General features: G+C 46.2%; 1 protein-coding gene and 1 long non-coding RNA gene across 7 annotated transcripts in view; one reads left to right on the top strand and one right to left on the bottom strand.

Annotated features, from left to right (window-relative positions):
- Window positions 1-468: 468 nt before the first annotated feature.
- On the bottom strand, window positions 469-2077 carry LOC138925469 (uncharacterized). Its single transcript, XR_011441662.1, has 2 exons — window positions 1985-2077; window positions 469-1192 (listed from the first exon to the last, which is right to left on the bottom strand). It is a non-coding gene; the product is annotated as an uncharacterized lncRNA (long non-coding RNA).
- LOC111774802 (catechol O-methyltransferase) overlaps window positions 1248-18298 on the top strand; it is a 35483-nt gene continuing 18432 nt past the window's right edge. For 3 of the 6 annotated variants that reach the window (XR_011441661.1, XM_070275946.1, XM_023648110.2), the window contains exon 1: window positions 1790-1863. The gene's annotated coding sequence lies outside the window, so the exon portion shown is untranslated. Of the gene's footprint in view, window positions 1864-18298 lie in introns of all 6 variants that reach the window. The other 3 variants (XR_011441660.1, XM_023648109.2, XM_070275945.1) reach the window with 2 other exon arrangements.

Below are 18298 nucleotides of genomic sequence, written 5' to 3'. Positions count from 1 at the left end.
TTCATGGGAGAGAGTGGGCTCAGACCACCCCCGGCACTTCTGCAGGCTGCCCAGCTGGCGAGTGAGGAGGGAGAGGTGGTGTGCGTCCCCCCGACTCCAGAGCCAACCGCAGCCCGACCCTGGTCCTTCAGCTCCAAGGCCCCCAGTGGTTTGACCTCTGACAATCCCCAGGGAGCCCCTGGGTCCCATCTGAGCCCACCAGAGCCCAGGCCGGCCTCCAGCCAGGACTATACCCTAGGGTCCAGGGCCCGCTAACCACCCAGGAGCAGGCCCGCTCCCCTTTGTGTGTAGAAAGGGGATCGCAGCGAGCCTGGGGGTCGCAGTGGGGAAACGTCCACGGACCTGGTCGCTGAGCAGCCCCTGACACAGCAGAGGGACACCTGGGGCCTCTGCCACCCACCGCCCACCAGGCAAGCAGGGAGGAGGGAGCCGCTCGCAGCGAGAGATCTGAGGCACAAAGACAGCCAGTTCCTTAAGAGTTTTTTAATTTTTAAGTTTTCTTACAAAAATTTAGGTGTTTACCAATACGGTCTTATTTTGGTCTTGTTTTTAATGCTTATTTCCGTGGTTCTCTTCTGACTTTAGTCACAGACAGCAGGCACTGAACAGCAGCCCCCACTGCTCGGAAGCCAGGTCCTGGAGGCGCCGCCCGGGGCTCCCGCCTATGCGCAGCTCGGCAGGGCCTCCCTGGCACTGGGGTCCAGGCATCACGGGTTGGTGGGCAGGGGGCAGCAAGCCTGCCGCCCATCTCATGGCCTCCAGAGGTCCTGCTCAGCCGGCCCCCAGGGCATGCCACGCCCCCAGGCGGCCTGTATGCAGGGTGGCACTCACAGGGTGGCACTGGGAGCCCAGGGCACACCCTGCCCCTTGGCCGCTCCGCCCATGCGGGGGCACACTCTCCAATCCCACTGGCCCGAAGCCAAGCCAGGCGCCCTCTGCTGCCACCTCCTGGCCTTCTCTCTGCCCCACTCCCTCTGTCTCATGCACAGCACCGAGTCAGTAAAGCGCTAACCGGCCTAGGGGCTCGGAGCGAGGGAGCCAGGGGGCGCAAGCGGGTGTGTCCAGAGTGTTGGCCCTAGCTCTTGTCACCTGTGGCCATCAGGCGGCTCCCAGCTCCAGGCAGGGTCTGCGCAGGCCGGCCCGAGTTCCCTTCTTTCGTGATCAGGCCTAAGAACAGAAGGCCGGCCAGGCCCTGAGGAGGGAGAGGGGCAGGCTGAGCAGGGCGGCCAGGCATGCAAGCTAGACCCAGGAGTCGACTGGCTGAGCCCTGGCCGGCTCTGGGAAGCGCATCTTGCAGGGTTGGGCGCCAATTCTCCATGTATCCCTGCACCCAGCCCTTGCACCAGAACCCTGGCGACACCCGGTGCCGTGGTGACGTGACTATTGTCCTGGTTTGGTCGGTGTCCCTTGGTGGCTCCAGGAGGATAAGCTGCAGATGTCCCCTCCCCTAGGGCACCGGCAGAGTGGCGGCATGCAGGGCCTGCTCAGGGCCCAGGGTGCCCTGGCGCCCCCTCATTGATTCTCTGCGTGGGCCTGTCCTGAGCACCTGCTGTGTGGCCGCTAGGGTCTTGGGCGGGCGGTGGTCCGCTCTGCCCAGGGGCGTGCACACGAGATGGTGCCTGGTAACCTCGGGAGCGGAGCCACCACCATCGGCAGGACACAGTTAAGACTGGGCTGCACCGGGGCGAGCACAGGTCACTCCACCCAGCAGCACACCCCAGGGGACCCCCGCGCCACAGCGCTGCCGGGGTCGCGCCCTCCAAGCCCCGCCCCGCGCCCCGCCCGCCGTGGCCCGAGTCCGCCACCGGAAGCGCGCGCCGGGCTACCCGCCCCGCTGCCTGCACCGCGACGGCGCCGGGCGAGGTGAGTGCGCCGGGCATTCCGCGGAGCTGGACGGGGGGCGGCCGGACCTGGGCGGGGGTCTGCACCTGGGGTGAAGGATTCGGAAGAGCGTGGGGGTTCGAACCGGGTGAAGGGATCTGACCTGGGGCAGGAGGTCCGACCTGGCGCGGGGGTCCGGCTGGCGAGTGGGGAATTTGGAAGGAGGAGAGAGGACCCGCCCTGGGGCGGGGTTCTGCGGACCTGAGGCGGAGGATCTGATCTAGGGCGGGGGCTGGGGGATCTGCCCCTGGCTAAGGAGCTCCGATGGGGCTGGGCATTGGCCTGGGGGGAGCGTCCGACCTGGGGCGGGGGTCTCTGGACAGGAGGCGGCGCGCCAGACTGGATCGAGGGAGTGGGAGGCCTGTGCTCGAGTGGGAAGATCCGACCTGGGAATAGGGGTCAAGACAGGGTGGGGGATCCGGGGTCCCATGGGGATCCAGAGCCTGACATCGGGGGTCTGTCCTTGGGGAGGGCTCTGACCTGGTGGCCGACCCGGTGGCAGAGGCAGGGCCTGGCTCACACTTGGGAGGGTCACATTGGTCTTCTGCTGGGATCAGCCCCTGGAGAGTGGGCGAACTGTGGGACCGGCCGAAGGGGCTGAGTAATCTCCCGAACAGGTTCCCTCTTGGAGGCCTTGGGGTACCCCCAGGCCTTTCCTTTCGGGGCAACGGCTGCCCCACCAGGAAGGGGATGCCCGGAGCCCAAGACCCCACGGGACTGGGTCTGAGTGGTGTGGTCTCAGGCCCAGGGGAGAATGTAGACAAAGGGGAAGTCCCCCAGGCCTGACCTGCTGCCGGGCCAGCCTTTCAGGTTTTTCCTGCCAGGGAGTTCTGGGTCCTTTGCCTGAGCTGGAGCTGCCCTGAGTGGCTGCCCTGGAGGGGTTGGGAGGAGCACTGTGGGGCCTGAGAAGATGGGCTGTGGATGAGCTGAGTGGTGACAGATCCTATTCAGTAACTGCTGGCAGTAGGGAGGGGCTGAGCGCCCTTCTGTTGGCTCGGAGGCTCTGGGCCTGGTAAAGGGAGGATGAGGGAGCAGGGAGGGGGATGGTGGGGGCTTGAGAGACTCAGGGAAGTGAAGAATTGCAAAAAGCAGAAATGGGGGTTTGGTCCGTTTGACAGCCTGGGTTTGCTGACTGGGCTTCTGGAAGTGAGGCTCCTCTCCTCCCACAGAGGCGGGAGCCCGGGTCCTGTCCTCAGATTTTGGCGGGAGCAGTCGCTTCTTTTGTCAGCCTTGGGTTTTCTCAGGCAGGCACCTTAAGGGGACAGAGGTCATCCCAGGGGGCTGGCCTTGAGCTGCTGGACACTATGCTAGCGTTGTTCGAGTCTTTGTTAGCCAAGGTTGAGGCCTAGTCAAGAAGAATGCTCCGGGGAGCCTGGTTAGGGTCTGTCTGGTCAAGGAGAGATCTTGGTCAGGTCCCCTCTTGTTTGATTAAAATCGAATTTGTCATTTCTACAATCATAAACGTGTAATAGATATAATATTAGCTCATTTGGCTAGTATACAAAGTAGAATAAAAATTTAGATTTGCGTCATCCTAGTTAATGTTGACAACTCTGAAGATCTGCCTGTTTTATTAAACCAACAATATTAAGCTAGTCTTATTGACTAAAGGTTGACCCACATTATGCGAACTTGAAAAACACGTGAGTTGGTTCCGATATTTCTGGGAGTTTCAGGAAGACAGTTTATATAAGCGCTTACTCCTCTCTAAGCCGGTGAGGGTAGAAGTCCTTGAAGGGGTTTTATAAATTTATTTGGTAGCACCATCTGGAGGTAGGGCAATATCATATATGTGACACACACGCATAATAAACACACAGACAGACACAGCTAGAGGTCTGATGGTTTTCATTGAAACATTGTAGCCATGTGTCACACACAAATAGTAATATGTTAAGCTTGCTGGTTTATGAGATTCGGACCGTGTCTTTGCTCTGTGTTACGTTCCTGTTTGAACTGTTTCTGTTCAGTATGAGGGCTTCAAGCTCTCCACTGGTAACCGCGGAGGACACCTTGAAGAGCTTTCTGCTCTGATACATAATCTCATGGTGGCGTGGACTAAATAAATATCTTTCCCCAATTCGGTTCTTTTCTTTTTCAGCCTCAGGCGGTTGCTTTGGGTGGTCCCTGAAACCTTTGAGAGCCCCCGATGGGGTAGGAGCCCAAGGTTCTAGTGACTGTGGGAGCTGAAGAGCTGCGGGGACAGGAAGGTCTGGCAGGGTGGCCAGAGGGGTGGAGGAGGTAGCATCTGGAGGGGGACAAATCGGAGGATGCAGGGGCTCTGGAGGGAGGCCCGGAGGTGGTAAAGGAGGAAGGAGGAGCAGAGGTGCTGGAAGGAAACATCTCAGGAGCCAGTGTGGGGAGAGCTTCAGTTTCCCAAAGAGCCGCTGAAGTTCCAAGTTATCCTTAGTAGAGTCATGCCGACCAGAAAGGAGGGGCAGAGTTAGCACCATGGTGGCACCTCATCAGCGGGGGTGCCAAGGGGGTTCCAGCCGGCTGAGAAGCTCCCGTGGGAGGCGCAGGATCAACGGGAGAGAAGGAGCCTCCCAGGAACCAGGAAGGACTTCCAGCCCCGGAGGCTCCTGCAGCAGCAGCCTGGCCCCTCCCCCAGCCTCAGAGGCACCATCTACCCTCCCTGCGCTCCAGCACACGTTTACCTGGAGCAGTGGACCCAGAGTCGGAACCGCCACCAGATGCCCAAAGGAGCAGCAGACAGACAGGAAACAAAGGTCTCCGAGGGCGCCGCCATCCAGCCTTGGAGGAGTGACACGAGGCGGTCACGGCCAGGTCACCTGCAGGGGCAGGGCTGGGACCTGGAGCTCTTGGGGCTTTGCTCCCAGTGCCCGTGAGCTGACTGAACCTTCCCAGTTCCCAGGCTCTTGGGCTCTGTCCTGCAGGGGAGCATCCCTCCCTGGAAGCTCACCGTTCTGCCCCCGTCCTTTGTGTCCTCCCACAGGGATCCTGGCAGCCTACCGCTTTTGCCCCACAGTGTTCCTTCCGGGCGCTCTGAGGCCTGCCTTCTGCTTGGAGCCCAGACAGCAGCCCTGCTCCTAGCTCACGAGCCCAGTGACGTGAAGGGGCTGGCCCTACAGTAGGGGTCCTCCAAGGAGCAGGTGCCAGGCTCAGATGCGCGTGGGGGAGCGGGGATGCTCCGCTCCTCCAGTTCTTTCTCAGGGAGGCAGCTGAGCTGGCTCAGGCAAGAATGTCCTTCTGTGGCTCCTGCAGCCTCCTGCCCAGCGCCATCCTGCCCCTCGAGCTGCCCCGGTGAGTGTGGGCAGAGACAGAGGCGCCCACTGCTCTCCAGGTGGAGGCCACGGCCACATGGGCGCGGGGCAGATTCAGATCTTCGCACAGGGGGCAGCGGGAGGTCTGGTGATCCTTACAGATGTTTTAAATGAGCCTTGGAGCCGGGGCACACAGCTGCTTCATCTTTCTAGAGAAGCTTCATCTTTCTACAGAAGCTTTCAGAATCTCCGCTAAGTTGTCCACTGATGCTTACTTGCAGTATGTTAATGAAAAACATTCCCATTTCCTTTGTGAAAGTTATTGTCATCTAGGATATGTTAAATGTGAAAAAGAATACTGAGCAGCTGGCAAAAGTCATAAACCATCGGGCTACGTATGAAGCACGGGGCGGGTCAGAAGCAAGGCTGAGCCTGCCACCTTGCCAGGCTGGGGCTTCAGGAGCCAGGCGAGTGAGGAAGGCGCAGGCCGCCGGGGACTGGAGCCCCCGTGCAGACGTCGGCCTGGCCTTGGGGAAGTTAAGCTGTGTCCAGCTGGACGAAGCGCACACTTTTGTCACAAAGAGTCACGGAACTGAAGGTCCAGGGTTGGGGCTCTGCGTGTCAGTGGCACATCTGCCCGTCTCCCATCTGGGCCTGAGCCGTGTTGATTGCCATCTTTGGGTCTCGAGGAGTATAAATGGTGATCCGAGTTGATGGAGGTCAGGGTTTTGGGATTGTGCAAAGAACGGGCTCATAGTAAGGAAGGGTGTGGGGGGCTGGGGTGTTGTTATTGTGGTTTTGAGAAGGGAAGTTTGCCCCCCGTGACCGCCAGATCTGTGCTCTCAGCGAGGAGATGGGTGCTGGGTGCACACACTGTGGGCCCTTTGGAAGGAAGCATGTGGGGCCGGCAGATTCTGCTGCGACAGGAAGGCCCCTCCCCCTGCCTCCAGGAAGGGAGATGTGTGCCCCGCAGGAGAGGGGCATCCCTCTAAGGGGCCTGCACAGGCCCGCAGTCCGGCTCAGTGGGCTGGGCAGGGTCAGGCCTGCAGAGAGAGGCTCCCTGAGTGCCTGAGTCCCGCAGGGAGACGGGAGCCAGGGCTCTAGCTCTGCATGCCCCTTTTCCTTTTTGAAACAGAGGGGGCCAGAAGCAGGGTTGTTTGTGTGGTTTAGTTTCCACTATAATGTTTTCTTTTTACTGTAGTAAAATATACATAACTTAAAATTTACCATTTTAAGTATTTCTAAGTGTACGGTTTAGTGGCGTTAAGTCAGCTCCCATATTTGTTTAACCTTTGTGACTATTTCCAGGACTTTTTCATCACCCCACACAGAAACTCTGTCCCGTTCAGCAGGTACCCCATCCCCTCTCCCAGCCCTTGCAACCTCTGTCCTACTTTCTGGCTCTGTGGATCTGCCTATTCTAGACACTTCATACAAGTAGAATGAAATGATGCAAATAATCCATAATCAATCTATAAATTAAAATTGGGTGAGCTTATGAGACAGATCTGAGGACTAGCCCGGGGCCTTCCTTCCCCAAGGAAGGAAGGGCACCAAAGAAGTGGGGTGTACAGAGTGGGTACATCTTGTCTTGGAACAAAGAGCATACATCACACATGATGGGAATGTCCCCTTTACAATTGTCATGAGATTACTTTGCTGGCACAACAGATCAGTGGTCAGCAGGTTGGTGGTCACAAGGTGAGTGCAGCAGGTCAGCAATTAATCCTTAGTTTAGGGAGAGATGCTTATCCTTAAAGAAATGCTGATATGGGGGAAGTTACATCCCTATCTTTAAGGGCATCATTCTTGTCTTGGGGACATAGTAAATGTTTAAAGCAGATGTACAATGTATGTTCAACAAGCCACATCAGGCCCTTTTGGAAAAACAAGGTGCGGCCGAATTAGTTTTAGTCCAAATGGCTTCCTCATATACTCCACTATATCCTATTGTCATTTATTTGTCATTATCCCCCTTTTGATCTATAATTCAATAGAAAGCATTGATGATCAAAATATTGTCCCTCAGCACTAGAGTGGTTGCTGCCTGCCCTGGGTCCATCATGTCCCTTGGTGCCAAGATTTTATCTCATTTATTTGTCCAGTTGTCCACATTGGGGGGAAATAGTTGGATATAGTGGACAAGCATAGAGGTGTATATATTAGCAGAGGAAGCATTTCATAGGTTGTATAATTTTTCAATTATTTTTAGGTTGTTGCACATTGTACATGACTCCTTATGTTTACATGGTTTACAATTATAAAAGATTCATTTAAGACATTGACCTGCTTTTCCATGCGCTTTAGCAGAGATGACACACTGGAAGATTCATCAGGTATAAAAACACAGCATTCAGTTTGAACGACTGTACATGTACCACCTTGGGATACAGATAGAATATCTAAGCCCATTCTATTTCGAAGAACAGCCTTTCTCATTAAAGACATTTTAGTATTTAATAAGGCTATTCCTGCTTGACTATCATTAAGGGTTTCTTGAGTAAATTTCATCATGGCTTCCAAACGTGATATGACATCCTCTAGCCCCAAAGAAGGAACAAATATAGCTGCTCAGTGGCCATACCAGTGGAACACTGAATGAGCCCATCTGGCCCAAAGAGAGGAAGATTTGCAACAGGTGTTAGCTCAGTGTGAATCCTTCCAAGGGAAGCTCAGTGTGCAGCGTCCTAGCCATCCAGGCAGTAGCCAAGGTCAGAGATTTGTTCCACATAACCATTGAGTTCCATTAGGAGCCACCCAATAAACATGTGGCCTTCAAGACCAGTCTGTTGCAAATCAACCCCTTTCTTTAAGCATGATAGAACTCTGAAAACCTTAAATGGAGCAATTATAGAGTGGGTATATGGTTTAAGCATTACAAGGGTTTAAATGAGGACATATAAGGTTGCGAATACAGGCCTAGTCCAGAGTCTTGGGACAGCTGTCTGAGGCTGTCTTCTTCTCAACCTTGTTTGGAGGTATTTGCATTGGTCAGTTGAAGTTGGGTATCCAAAATAGGAACTGACACCCACTCAGGCAGAGGAGGCTTTTTAAATGAGAAATGTGAGTCCATGAGTTTCTGCCCTTTAATTCTGCAGCACATGGATTGGTTAAAAGTACCTGGTATGGCTCTTTCCAACAGGGCTCAGAGAGTCTTTTATTTGATGCCTCTTCCAACAAATAAATTCTCCAGGTTCTAGTCTATGATCCTTAGGGTCTTCACCTCCTGGGCGCTCTCTGTGAAAGGAGTCAGCTACAACTTTTCATTTCTTTTAAGCGTCTCAATGAGACCTTGAGAACAATGTATGATATCTCCTTAAGCAAAGTTGGTTCATACATTCCTTGATCTAATTGCAAAGGCCGTCCAGTTATTATCTCGAGAGCGGGCAGCTGATGTTTACCAAAGGGTGTGATCTAAGGTTGAGGAGCACTAGTGGAAGAGCTTTTGGCCATGAGAGATGAAATGCTTCTGAAAGCTTTGCCAATTGAGTTTTGATTCTGCCATTAGTTAAAGTATTGTGTTATTGGCCAAATGTCACAAATAGATTTAATTATTTGTCCTGGTCACTCAGTTATGAGTTCCCCAGTCACTGTAACTCGGTAGGAATTCCTCAATCAGGAATTATCCTTTCCAATAATGTCACCTAAAGCCATTGCTCTTCTGCAAGGAAAGTCCTCAACCCAATGTGAGAACACATGGATCTATTTATATTCATCCTTGAGTTGGTGGCATTTGAATAAAGTCCCATTGCCATACCTCAAAGGGCCCCTTAGAAAAGAGAGAGTGGCCTTGTGATTCATGAAATAGTTTCCCTAGATTGTATTTTCAGCATATAGCACAATGAGTGTAGGCTTTATGAGCCACTGTGGGAGAAAGTATCTAAAAGTATTGTTTTCCCCCTTTTGTTGTCACTTTGTTTCTCTTCTTCCATGATGATTTTTTAACCATATAGAAGGAAATTTTTTGCTGAGTTAGAGTTAAAAGAAAGTAGCATTTACAAGGCTGAACAGCATATCCAGCTTTATAATGTCCTTGCTTATCATTTAAGTAAGACCCACCTGTAAACCAAATTAGATAATAGAATGCAGTGATGGTCTTTTCCTCTTGTGAAATCAGAAGCAAGATAGCAGGCTAAAAATAGTGAATAATATTTACCTGCGCAATATACCCTAAGAAGGTTTATCATCATTTATTTGACAATGCTTTCCATGCAATTTAGCATACCAAACAAGCCAAATTAGTATCTCCCCTTTATATGAAGAGAGAACAGATTTCTTTGAGAAGTCCCAGGGGCCCTCTGAAAATCCTCAGAGAAATTTTTCTTTTTTTAAAGATGGGCACCTGAGCTAACATCCGTTGCCAATCTTTTTTCCCCCTTCTTCTTCTCCCCAAAGCCCCCCAGTACATAGCTGTATATTCCAGTTGCAGGTCCTTCTGGTTGTGGCATATGGGATGCCGCCTCAGCATGGCCTGATGAGCAGCACCATGTCCGCACCCAGGATCCGAACAAGTGAAACCCTGGGCTGCCGGAGCGGAGTGTGCGAACTTAACCACTCAGCCACAGGCCAGCCCCCTCAGAAAAATTTTTTATTTTAAGTCCAAAGAAAGACTTCATTTAGGATATGAATTTTGGGGAGCTTGTCAAAAATATCAGGTTTTAAAAGACTGGTCAAACAGGATCAAGGGGTTTCTGATCTTGTCGCTGTGAAACAAGGGTTGCTGTGAAACAGTATTTAGTTATCCATTTAACTGAAGTAAGACTCACTCAAAACTAAAGAAAACCTTTTATAATCTCTATCGAAAGCAGACTAAAAGTCCAGGAAAATTATCCTTTTTAAGAGAAAGAGAAAACCAAATTCTAATTTTTGTACCAGCTTACTTCTGAGATTAAAACTCATTGACTTAATTTGATTTACTTCAATCTTAGCCAACTAGACCATGCATAAAACTCTGTTTTAGGGTTTCTTTTCAACAAACCTATAACTATCTTTTTACATGCAAAATTTGTCCCATGCCTTTCTTTTTTCCCCTCCTAGTACTTTGGGACAAATTTATCTTTCATAGCAAAACAAACAAAAATGTTTCCATTCTTTATGCCTTCTTTACTAAAAACATACATCTTTCCTTGAATACAAAAATGTTTTCCATATTAATTTTAGTAGCTTTAATCACTTATATTAATTAGAATTTTTAACCTTATAGACCTTAATTTTTCATGAAAACTAAGAAGTAAGCAATTATAAACTGTCTTTTACATTAGCATTCTGTGGCTTGGCAAATTTGTAAATACTTTTTATAATTTCTAGAAAAATGTTACTCCATAGTACAATCCTTTAATAAAAACAAGACATGTTTTTTAATAGACCCAAACACTTTTTAATTTCTCTGTAATAAGAAGGCAAAAGTAGATAAATTTATACATGTTCAGTAATAATGTCTCAATATTTTATCCTATTTGAAAATGACCTAGATATTCAGTGAATTTTTATTGTTTAATTTCACCTAGCAAAACTTCAAAGTTTCAAGTTACCAGAGAGATTTTGGAAGTTATCTTAAATATGCAAACCGTAACATACAATTATTTTAAAAAGTTCACGCAATACTTACTTTTTTCACATCTGTTTAGTTTAGTCATTCCCAATAATAATTTAGATCGCCTATAAGACTTCATGAGACATTAGGCAAAATTAGCCATCATTTTTGGCCAATAGGCACATGAAAAGATGCTCATCATCGCTGATTATCAGGGAAATGCAAATCAAAACTACACTAAGATATCACCTTACACCCATTAGAATGACAAAAATATCTAAACCTAATGGTAACAAATGTTGGAGGGGTTGTGGAGAAAAACGAACCCTCATACACTGCTGGTGGGAATGCAAACTGGTGCAGCCACTATGGAAAACAGTATGGAGATTCCTCAAAAAATTAAAAATAGAACTACCATACAATCCAGCCATTCCACTACTGGGTATCTATCCAAAGAGCTTGAAGTCAGCAATTCCAAAAGTCCTATGCACCCCAATGTTCATTGCAGCATTATTTACAATAGCCAAGACATGGAAGCAACCTAAGTGCCCATCAACAGACGAATGGATAAGGAAGATGTGGTATATATATACAATGGAATACTACTCAGCTGCAAAACAGAACAAAATCATTCCATTTGCAATAACATGGATGGACCTTGAGGGAATTATGTTAAGTGAAATAAACCAGCTAGAGAAGGATAATCTGTGTGTGACTCCACTCATATGAGGAATTTAAAAATGTGGACAAAGAGAACAGATTAGTGGCTACCAGGGGAAAGGTGGGGTGGGGGGTGGGCACAAAGGGTGAAGTGATGCACCTACAACGTGAATGACAAACATTAATGTACACCTGAAATTTCGCAAGATTGTAACCTATCATTAACTCAATAAAAAAAACGGAATGGCTTCAAAAATAAAATCTCAAAATTGAGCTAATAATTGTTATCATAAATAAATATAAAATGTAACATTAAAAAAATTAGCCATCATTTTAAGTTATTATTTTTGTTAACCAGTTTTGTAATAGAGATAGCATGAGCTTATTTGATCAACAAATGTAGAATAAAGGCTGCCTGTCTGCATCATATCCAATGCTGATAACTTTGAGGACATGCCTATTTCAATCAAACCAACAAATTTAATCAAACTTTCATTTACCAAAGATTATTTCATATCATGTTAACTTGAAAGACATTTGGGTTAGTTGCATTTAGAAATAACTTATGTAAGTGCTTACATTAGCCAATTAAACAGAGCTCTTTAGAAACTCTACCACCCAGAGGTAAAAATATCACATTCATATAGACACATACACAGAGTCTCCACAGCTATTGTTTTAAAATTACTGACATGAATCAGGTCCAGTAACATAAAGCTCCCTAGTTATGAATCCAAATTTTGTTTTCAGCCTCTTTTACTAATATTTGTGGAGAAGACACCCAAGATTCTACATTTTGGGCAAAGGGACGCTTATGGCCATTTTTTTGGCCCTTTCCCTTTTTTTCCCTTCAGTCTTACGAATTGGTGATAGGCCAGATAACATATCCCAGAGAGGCGGGGCCATGATCCTTTCTGAGATGAAGGAGCTGGGTGGAATCTGAACTGCCTCTAGAGCTGCTTTTCCAGTCTTACAGGGTTTGTAAGTTGAGGACAGTTGTTCTACCTGTCCAACTGCATCACCCTAATTTTCTTCCTTCCGTCTGGGTATTTAGTTTTATTTTAATTTAGGGAAGAAGGCCTAAAAAAAATTCCTATCAGGCTCTGAACATCAACTTCCAGTTTGACCAAATTTCTGATGATAAGTTGCTAAATCCTTTCAAATACCTTGTCAGGTTTCAGCTGAGACAAACAGTAACTACCTGGCTGTATTGAACAGTTTCAGTAATCTTTAATATAGCAGTTTCCAAGAAAAATATCTCAGTCTCATTAAGTCTAAGGGTAGATTACGGGGGTGTCTGTAAAGTCATGGCCTAATATGTTTTCCCCTAGGTGCCTTTTATAACTTAATTTTTATTAGCTTTTCACAACAAAACTTTCAGTAAGGTTATTTTGGAATTTTGAAGTCTTTGCTTTTAAGTGCACTTGTAAATAATCTTATCTAATTGGAATGTTCCTTCTAATGGCCAGTGTAATTCCCCTGAGGCTGGTGGCAGTTTGGTAGAACCCTTAGCCATGGATGGAGTGCAACCTACATTTCTGTCTGAGTATTGCTGACTGCAAAATGGGATGCAGCTGCATATTGTCTGACCATCTTTTGGGACCTCAGTCTGACAACTATTAAGCCAAACCCTCAGGACACAGAACAAGCTTAGTAAGATTTTTTGTTTTGCTGTTTTTTGTAAATATTTACAGCTTCCAGAAACTAGTTGGAGCAATTGTGCCAGAAGTTGGTGAGCTCAACTCTTTAAAAATTTCTTTGTTATCTGCCTCTTAAAAAGGAGCCCCACAGTGGCCACTGTAATTTTAAATTATCCCAGGTTATCTTGCCAGCCATTTACACCTATCCTTAGTTTGTTAAGCACTTGTAAGTTTCAGCAAGAAGCCAGCTGGAGCTCGGAGGGGAGGCTGCCCATTCCGGAACTGGTCAGCTTTTAGAAGCTCGATTTCCCACTTTTCCTTTAGTTTTGTTTACTATAAAGTCTAAAAAATTTCTAGGGATGATGTAAGGAGCTGAACAAGTTCAGACTCTTGTTTCTCTATCAAGCAGTTTGTTGAGACTTTATAAACACAATTCTTTTCCATTTAAAGCCAAACTAAAAAGGTCAGCCTGCCCCATTCACTCGAAAGTTACCCCTAGGCTCCTCAGTCCTAGGAGATTCCCCCCAGGCTCCTCAGTCCTAGGAGATTCCCCCCAGGCTCCTCAGTCCTAGGAATTCCCCCTAGGCTCCTCAGTCCTAGGAGATTCCCCCCAGGCTCCTCAGTCCTAGGAATTCCCCCCAGGCTCGTCAGTCCTAGGAGATTCCCCCTAGGTTCCTCAGTCCTAGGAATTCCCCCCAGGCTCCTCAGTCCTTGGAGATTCTCCCTAGGTTCCTCAGTCCTTGGAGATTCCCCCTAGGCTCCTCAGTCCTTGGAGATTCCCCCCAGGCTCCTCAGCCCTTGGAGATTCCCTACAGGCTCCTCAGTCCTAGGAATTCCCCCCAGGTTCCTCAGTCCTAGGAAATTTCCTCTAGGCTCCCCTGGCCTAGGAATTCACCCTAGGTTCCTCTCGCCTAGTGTATTTACCGGTACCCCCATAAGACACCTAGTCTTAAGGTTTGAAACAGCTCATATAAACTCTGGACCATTGACTTAGAATAAAGAAGCCTAGGTTTCAGGAGAACTCCCAGGGTCCCCTGAAGAATGCAGTGATCCAGGGGTGCTCAATGGGCCCCTATTGTACTGAATGCCAGTTCAGTGGTGAGATGGATTAAAGAACAAGGCCCAGGGGCTGGCCCTGTGGCCAAGTGGTTAAGTTTGCGTGCTCAGCTGTGGCAGCCCAGAGTTTCCCTGGTTCAGATCCTGGGCATGGACATGACAGCATTCATCAGGCCATGCTGAGGCGGTGTCCCACATGCCACAACTAGAAGGACCCACAACTAAAATATACAACTATGTACTGGGGGATTTGAGGAGAAAAGGCAGAAAAAAAGAACAAGACCCAAGAATATGCTGCCTCGAGGAAACACATCTCAGCTCCAATGACACACACAGGCTCTGAGTGAAGGGATGGAAGATGATACTCCAAGCTAATGGCAAACAAAAGAAAGCAGGTGTTGCAATACTTATATCAGATAAAGTAAACTTCAAGATGAGACAGGTTGGAGCTGGCCCTGTGGCCGAGTGGTTAAGTTCACGCAGTCCGCTTTGGCAGCCCACAGTTTCACCAGCTTGGATCCTGGATGCAGACATGGCACCACTCATCAGGCCATGCAGAGGCGGCATCCCACATAGCACAACCAGAGGCACTCACAACTAGGACATATAACTATGTACTGGGGGGCTTTGGGAAGAAAAAGAAAAAGAAGATTAGCAACAGTTGTCAGCGTAGGTGCCAGTCTTTACTAAAAAAGAAAAAGATGAGGCAGGTAAAGAGAGATAAAGAGAGGCAGTATATAATGATCATAGGGACACTCCATCAAGAAGAAATAAAACATAAACATCTAGGCACTCAACACAGGAGCACCAAAGTTCATAAAGCAACTGTTAACAAACCTAAAAGAAGATATTAATAATAACACAATAGTAGTAGGGGACCTCAACACTCCACTCACATCAATAGATAGATCATCCAGACAGAAAATCAACAAGGAAACACTGGAGTTAAATGAGAAGCTAGAACAGTTGGACTTAATCAACGTATATAGAACACTCCATCCAAAAAGAGCAGAATACACAGTCTTCTCAAGTGCACACAGAACATTCTCAAGGATAGGCCATATGTTGGAAAACAAGGCAAGCCTCAATAAATTTAAGAAGAGTGAAATAATAACAAGCATCTTTTCCAATCACAATGCTATAAAGCTAGAAATTAATTACAAGAAAAAAGCTGAGAAAGGGACAAAGATGTGGAGACTAAACAACATGCTACTGAACAAGAAATGGATAATTCAAGAAATTAAAGGAGAAATAAAAAATATCTGGAGACAAATGAAAATGATAACACGCCATACCAACTCATCTGGGATGCAGCAAAAGCTGTTTTAAGAGGGAAAATCATTGCAATACAGGCACACCTTACCAAACAAGAAAAATCCCAAATAAGCAATCTCAAACTACAGCTAACTGGATTAGAAAAAGAACAAAGCCCAAAGTCAGCAGAAGGAGAGAAATAATTAAAATGTGAGCAGAAATAAATGTTATTAAAAACAAAAAAAGGCAGTAGAAAGGATCAATGAAACAAAGAGATGGTTCTTTGAGAAGATAAATAAAATTGACAAATCCCTAGCCAGACTTACAAAGAAAGAACGAGAGAAAGCTCAGATAAACAAAATCATAAATGAAAGAGGAGAAATAACCACAGACACCACAGAAATACAACGGATTATAAGAGAACACTATGAAAAAGATATGCCAACAAAATGGATAATCTAGAGGAAATGGATAAATTCTTAGACTCTTACAACCTCCAAAAGCCAAGTCAAGATGAGACACACAATCTGAATAGACCGATCACAAGGAAAGAGATTGAAACAGCCATCAAAAACATCCCAAAGAATAAAATCCCAGGACCAGATGGCTTCCCTGGGGAACTGTACCAAACTCTCAGAGAGGATTTAATACCTATCCTCAAGCTATTCCCCAAAATTAGGGAAGATGGAACACTTCCAAACATATTCTATGGGGCCAACGTCACTCTGATACCAAAGCCTGACAAGTACAACACAAAAAAGGAGAACTACAGGCTAATATTGCTGATGAACATAGATGCAAAAATCCTCAACAAAATTTTGGCAACCCAAACTGAGCAATACATCAGAAGGATCATACATCATGATCAAGTGGGATTTATACCATGGACACGGATGGTTCAACATCCTCAAAGCAATCAACATGATCCACCACATCAACAAACTCAGGAACAAAAACCACATGATCATTTCAATAGATGCAGAGAAAGCATTTAACAAGATCCAACAGCCATTTATGATTAAAAAAAAAAAAAAACACCTCTTAACAAAATGGGGATAGAAGGAAATTACCTCAACATAATAAAGGCCATATATGACAAACCCACAGCCAACATCATACTCAATGGGCAAAAACTGAATGCCATCCTCCTGAGAACAGGAATGAGACAAAGATGCCCACTGTCACCACTCTTATTCAACATAGTACTGGAGGTTTTGGCCAGAGCAATTAGACAAGAGAAAGGAATAAAAGGAATCCAAATAGAGAGTGAAGAAGTGAAACTCTCACTGTTTGCAGATGACATGATCTTATATATAGAAACCCCCAAACAATCCATCAGAAAACTCATAGAAATAATTAACAACTATAGTAAGGTTGCAGGGAACAAAATCAACTTACAAAAATCCGTTGCTTTTCTATACTCTAGTAACGAACTTACAAAAAGAGAACTCAATACACTTCCATTTATAATCACAACTAATAGAATAAAGTACCTAGGAATAAATTTAACCAAGGAGCTGACAGACTTACACAATTAAAACCATAAGACATTACTGAAAGAAATTGATAATGACATAAAAAGATGGAAAGAGATTCCATGCACATGGTTGGGAAGAATAAACATGGTTAAAAGGTCCATACTACCCAAAGCAATCTACAGATTCAATGCAATCCCAATCAGAATCCTTCCATTCTTCATGGAAATGGAACAAAGAATCCTAAAATTCATTTTGGGCAACCAAAGACCCCGAATTGCTAAAGAAATTCTGAGAAAGAAGAACAAAGCTGGAGGTATCACAATCCCTGACTTCAAAATGTACTACAAAGCCACAGTGATCAGAACGGCATGGTACTGGTACAAAAATGCACACAGATCACTGGAACAGAACTGAAAGCCCAGAAATAAAACCACATGTCTACAGACAGCTAATCTTCGACAAAGGTGCCAAGAAGATACAATAGAGAAAAGACAGTCTCTTCCATAAATAGTGTTGGGAAAACTGGACAGCCACATGCAAAAGAATGAAGGTAGACCATTATCTCATGCCATACACAAAAATTAACTCAAAATGGATCAAAGACTTGAAGATAAGTCCTGAAACCATAAAATTCCTGGAAGATAATATGGGTAGTACACTCTTTGACATCCAACTAAAAAGGATCTTTTCGAATACCAGGTCTTCTCAGACAAGGGAAACAAAAGAAAAAATAAACAAATGGGAGTTCATCAGACTAAAGAGCTTCTGCAAGGCAAAAGAAACCAGAATCAAAATAAAGAGACAACCCACCAACTGGGAGAAAATATTTGCAAATCTTATATCTGACAAGGGGTTAATCTCCATAATATATAAGGAACTCACACAACTGAGCAATAAAAAAACAAACATCCTGATCAAAAAATGGGAAGAGGATATGAACAGACACTTTTCCAAGGAAGATATACAGATGGCCAATAAACACATGAAAAGATGTTCAACATCACTAATCATCAGGGAAATGCAAATTAAAACTACACTAAGATACCACCTTACACCTGTTAAAATGGCTATAATCACTGAGACTAAAAATAACAAATGGAGAGGGTGTGGAGAAAAGGGAACCCTCACACACTGCTGGTGGCAATGCAAACTGGTGCAGCCACTATGGAAAACAGTATGGAGATTCCTCAAAAAACTAAAAATAGAACTACCATATGACCCAGCTATCCCACCACTGGGCATCTACCCAAACAATTTGAAATCAACAATCCAAAGTAACATATGCACCCCTATGTTCATTGCAGCACTATTCACAATAGCCAAGACATGGAAACAATCCAAGTGCCCATCAACTGGTGATTGGATAAAGAAGATGTGGTATATATATATATATATATATATATATATATATATATATATATATATACAATGGAATACTATTCAGCCAGAAAAAAAGACAAATTCATTCTATTTGCAACAACATGGAAGGACCTGGAGGGAATAATGCTAAGGGAAATAAGCCAGACTGAGAAAAGACAAACACCAGATGATTTCACTCATATGTGGAATATG

This window comes from Equus caballus, chromosome 8, assembly GCF_041296265.1.
Source record: "Equus caballus isolate H_3958 breed thoroughbred chromosome 8, TB-T2T, whole genome shotgun sequence".
NCBI lineage: Eukaryota > Metazoa > Chordata > Mammalia > Perissodactyla > Equidae > Equus > Equus caballus.
This window is presented reverse-complemented; position numbering and strand designations above follow the sequence as displayed.